The sequence below is a fragment of the Vigna angularis genome, chromosome 3 (assembly GCF_016808095.1).
Source record: "Vigna angularis cultivar LongXiaoDou No.4 chromosome 3, ASM1680809v1, whole genome shotgun sequence".
In the NCBI taxonomy this organism is placed as follows: domain Eukaryota; kingdom Viridiplantae; phylum Streptophyta; class Magnoliopsida; order Fabales; family Fabaceae; genus Vigna; species Vigna angularis.
The window spans coordinates 25326138-25331944 of record NC_068972.1 but is presented as its reverse complement, the minus strand read 5'-3'; positions in this window follow the sequence as shown (position 1 = coordinate 25331944).

Genomic DNA, 5807 nt, shown 5'->3' with positions numbered 1-5807 from the left:
TTGTTGTTCCCAAATTTGAAAGCAAAGGGTTAGGATTGTTGCTGCAGTGAGCAAAGTTCTTGTTCCCAAATTTAAAAGCAAAGGGTTTGGGATAGGAATGACTTCTTCACAAAGTTGTTCTTCTTGTTCGAATACATGGGGCAAAGGATTTTCGCATTCCTTACATGGTGTTGTTTCGAGGGGAGGTGGGATAGCCCTATTTGCCACTAATTGTTGTAACGAAAGTTGCCAGAACTGCAAGGAATGTTGGGAAACAATTTTGGGGATGCTGTCATTACAAGGTTTTTTGAATACCATAATCACTTTATGTGTATTGGATTTTATGTGTTGATACATTCCTTGACTTTGAACCAATTTTGCTGCCTAATTTGGTGAATAATAGGGTGGATCTTCAGCTGGGATGTCATGTAATTTTTTCAAGTGGTGTTATGAAGACAACGCTTATGATAGAGATGGTACAATTGTGAGGCAAAACAGGAGGATATGTGATTTCAAAAATAATGTCAAAGACTTATAGAGAAGGATAAAGTTGTTAGTTAGAGTTGTGTTTGTTCTGATTGCTCTAAACATTATCGTATTGTGGTTGTGTTTAGGTTGATGTTAGGTGGGCAATGTGCAATGTATGTTTTGTTGATGTAATGTTTTAGGTGTTTAGCTTCATGATTTGTTCATGTAAAGGATGATTATCAGTTTCTGTTGTAATTGAAATAAACAATCTGGTTTCGTGTAAGGAAGTTCGTTTTAGTCCCCCCTATGGTTTAAAAATGTGAAATATGGTCCCCTTTTCTTTAAAAATTGTGCAATGTGCTCCCTAACGTATAGGGCTATGATACATATGAAGGATACCTGACAGAATATACTAACAGATATAATAACAAAATATCAGTACATTTAATATGACTACATATACACCAAGAAAGTATTTAATTAAAGTGCTTAATATCAGTACAAAATACATAATTAAAGTGCTTAATATAACTACAAAATACATAATTAAAGTGCTTAATATGAGTACAAAAAACATCCAAATTTTGTGAATTAAAGTAAATAAATTGACATCTATAGAGCTTTTCTTCTAACATCAAACTTTTTCCTTGTTATTAGTGGAGTTAAATCTATGATGGATTCTTTACTTGGTTGTGTTGGGTGAGGTGATTGGGGACTTGGTGGTTGTGATGGTACATGGGATTGTGTACTTTGTGGCTGTGATGGTTGTGTTGGTTCTATGATGTCTGGATGTAAAGGGCAATGTTTTTTGTTGTGCCCCACTTCACGGCATATGCTACATTTCTTTCTATGCCCACCAACACTTATTTGGGTTCCATCCTTAGTTAGCTCCTACGGCTCCAACCTTTTTTTTTTCTTTGGCCTCCTAGGAAAGTTCTTCTTAAGTGGTGGCAGTACATCAGGGAAGCTTGTTCTTTCCTATAGGAGGTGGCCATTTAGAGGATAAATGATGAACGCATATGCCTTTTCATATGTGCATTTTTTGAACCAAGTTGGTATAAAATTTTTTGGGACTATATTTGAATAGTTCATTGCTGCAATTGCATGACAACATGGGATGCCACTGATCATCCACTTCTTGTAGCTACGTTGTTCATTGTCCAGGTCCACTATGAACTTGTTCCCAATGACTGAAACATGTCTAACCTCAAAGAAATAAAGTAGTTGAACATAAATAAAGCACATCAACATAAATGAGATTTGGATATGAACATAAATGACAATATTACCTTAGGATCCAACATCTTGATAAATTAGATTCCTTTATAAGTCTTTTTTTTAATCTTTGGACAGATAGTAAAATCCATAAATGCCACCTTCGTTCTATTCGTGGCCCATCGTTTCATTAGATATAGTTTGATACCCTCTAGCATGGTTATAATGGGTTTTGTTGTAGCATGAACAATAACACTGTTGAAACCTTCACTGATGTTGTTATCTAGGGTATCACAAATTGCTTGACTTGTGAACCAAGATCTTGACCAATACTTGTTGCACAAAAATGAAGAAAATGGGTTATTGTACATGAGTGATTCAAATGTGCATGTAAGGGAAACAATGTACCTCGGGGGAATGACTATGAGGTATTTATATGTTTCTTCATTGACTGTTGTCATATTCAACATTTCTCTCTCCCAAGCCTGGGGGTACGTGTTTGTGGCAACCCTCCACATTAGATTCTTCAATATCTGACCAGAAAACCTTTTCCTAAAGTTTGCATAAAGGTGCCTGATGCAGAATCTTTGTTCTACCATGTCGCAACCGGGATCGCGACGGGATGGCGAGCCGAAAAACAAACGGGTTTGAGAAAAAGTTTTGGGAGTCGCCACCATAATTTATTATGGAAAAACTATGGAAAACCAAAAAATAAGACATGGTTTGCGAAAACTAGATTTTAAGTTCGGGAATCGGTTACGCGTAAGGAATGTGTTAGCACCCTATCGCGTCTGCCCAAAGGCAGTACCTTTAATTAAATGCATAAACTTGACGTGGTTTTTTTCAAAATGTTTAATTTTCCCTAAAAAAAATAATATAAAGAAACTATTAAGAAACAAAAAAAAATATTTTTTTGTTTTATGAACCCGACAAGGATTGACCTTGCTCCTACGTATATCCATTTATGATGGACAATTAGGGATCACGTAGTTCTTTATATAGAAAAAGGTTAGTGAGTTTGTTTGAAAATCATTATGGATTGATTTAGATTTTTGAAAAGCGAACCCAACAAAGATTTGGTTTAATAAGATTGACATTTTTTTTTGTTTTAAAGATCTTATATTTTTTTTTATTTAAGAATGGTGGGAAAAAGAAAGAAACCGGCCATAGGCCGACACATACTTATAAAAATATTTATGATTTTTAAAAAAACATTATTTGTGTGTAAGAAAAATAACACGTTTAGGAAAAACTTCAGAGTACAATAAAAAAAGAAAAAGAATGGTGTAGAGGTAACATACCTTTTTAGCTTTCAGTACTCTTGTATTTCTTCTTTGATGATTGCCGTTGACAGAACCCTTATGGGTGAACCTATTTTTCTCTATACTCTCTTTCTCTCTTTTTATTATTTCTGCATGTTTCTCCTTCTCTTTTTTTTTTATTTATTTACTTACCCGGACGAAATTGGGTGTTCACAGCTGCCCCTCTTTATTTAGATTTTGCTAGATAACATGAACCTTAGAGTTTTGGTGTTATCATAGTAAAATCTAAATAAAGATAAAGACACAAATTTCGTTCGGGTCTAAAGAGAAGGGAAAAGATTACCTCGAAGCGTACCTGGTAGAAAGTGTAGCAACTATATGGATTTTGCTGAAGAGTCATGACACCTTGTAAAATTTGATGGAGAGGCGCACGAACCTCGTAAAACTTGATGGTGAGGCGCACGAACCTCGTAATATTTGATGGTGAGGCGCACGAACCTCGTATAATTTGATGGTGAGGCGCACAAACCTCGTAAAATTTGATGGAGAGGCGCACGAACCTCGTATAATTTGATGGTGAGGCTCACGAACCTCGTGGAGGGGGTACCACCTTTGATGACCCAAAACTTGTTAGCCGTTGCTAGGACTCGGGTTCAATCCCCAAATCCCCGGCAACGGCGCCAAAAACTTGTTAGTCCAATAACTTGTTGGGCTCGATTTCGGCAAGCGTACCGAATCGTTCAAGTAATAAACCGGTAAGACCGGGTATCGTTTTCCCAAGAGACTCGTAATACTAGAGAATTGTGCGATTAACAACTCATATAGACTCAAGAACATAACATCAATTTACAAACAAGTGCAGAAATATAAATTGACAAGTAATTACAAGGTTGGACTTTGGTATTGAAGGCACTTGGAAATGGAAAAGACTAGAAATGGTAAGAAATGACATTGCTAAGGTTAGTTTTCACCAATCCACTCTTGTGTATGACTAATTTCATCTCCTCTCTATCAATTTACTAAAGTCAATCCACTAAAACACTCTAGCCCTAATCCCTTAGGTGAAAGAGCCTAGGTTTTCCTTATCAAACCCCAATCCCTTGGCAATCTAACAAGCAAAACTCGCATTAAAGAGCTAGGATCTAAGACAACATTTGAATCATCTTCCATCCCTAGAATCAATGATCCACAAGGACTCCTATTTCAGTTCTGGGTTTCATCTTACGTCCCCATAATCCATAAAACCCCAAAATCAAGTCATGAACGTCCTCATTACATGCAAGCTTTAAGATCGGAAACAAGAATACTAGCAATTGATAGAAAAGGCATATATATATTCAAATCATTCAACAATTACACAAGAATTCAATGGCTACAACTAACCCCAACAAGATGGGTTTGGCTCTCCATTTCCATGGAGAGCCTTTAAGCTTACAAAATGGCCATGGAAGAAGATGAAGAACCCAAGAGGAAGAAGGAAGTGTTCCCACAAACCCTAGCAGCCCTCCAAGCTTTCCTCTCAGTGAATTGCGCCTCCAAATAACCAAAGACCCTAACCCCTTCGCGTTTTAGGGTTAAATAAGCCCAATCTGTCACATCGGAAAAATCGCGCCCGGCGCCCTCTGTTAGTCGCGCCCGGGCGCGAGGCTCTCGCAAAAAGTCGAAAACTCGGGAAAAGTCGCGCCCGACGCCCTCTCTGTTTCGCGCCCGGGCGCGAGCCTCTCGCAAAAAGTCGCGCCCGGCGCCCCGTCGCGCCCGGCGCGGACCATCTGGATAAATTGAAAGTGGACGAGCGTCCTCTTCTCTAGTCTGGACGAGCGTCCTAAATCTTGGACGAGCGTCCTCTTATCCCTTTGGACGAGCGTCCTCTTAACTCTCTCTGGACGAGCGTCCTCTCTGACGAGCGTCCTCTTCTGCCTTGCCGAACGAGCGTCCTCTGCCTGGCTGGACGAGCGTCCACTTCTGCCTGGCTCGCTGGACGTCTTCTCTGGACGAGCGTCCTATTAACTCCTGGACGAGCGTCCTCTGCTCTGACGAGCGTCCTCTGCTCTGACGAGCGTCCTGCCTGGCTGGACGACCGTCCTCTTCTGCCTGGCTTGGACGAGCGTCCTCTTCTGCGTTTCTGGACGAGCGTCCGCTCTGCGACGAGCGTTCTTGCGCTGCTGATGGTATTTCTGCATGTGCTTGCTTCATGGTCTAGTTCTATACATTGTTGGAGACTCTTCCAAGCTCATTTTTAGCTACAAAATAAGGGATTTTTGATGAAAGTTCATCAAAGTAGCCAAAAACACAATTATTTAGAAAACAAGACAAAAGAGGAGGATTTAACAAGTTATAAGTTAGAAAGGAGTTGATTTTGCTACCAAAATGATGCTTAAATATTGGTAAAATTTAGCATTATCAAATACCCCCAAACTTACAACTTTGCTTGTCCTCAAGCAAAAGTACTTCACCTAGCAAACAATTCAATCACAATGGTCTAGTAACTTTAAGCACACTTTCAATCACATAAACAAAATCAATCATGCTTGCTCAACTTATAAATCACATTCAAGAGACAATATAGTCTTAGCAAGCTAAACTTCAATCATGGTGCTAATAGTTCAAAATCACATGATAGATGCAAATGATAGATCAACAAACATGGCAAGTTGTTTTCAATGAGTGAATGGAACCAGTCCTCACCAAGGAAAGTGTTTCACTCAAGCACAATGGTGTATAAGGATGTGTGTCTAACTCTCAAATATCACAATGTTACACAAATCAACTTTGCCTTTCGTTTCAACAATTTCAAACACATTAACAAACAAGTTACATCACAAGGACTTTTTGAAGCTTGTATTGTGGCTAGGCTAAGAAGAAAAATTGGTTTTTATGGACAAC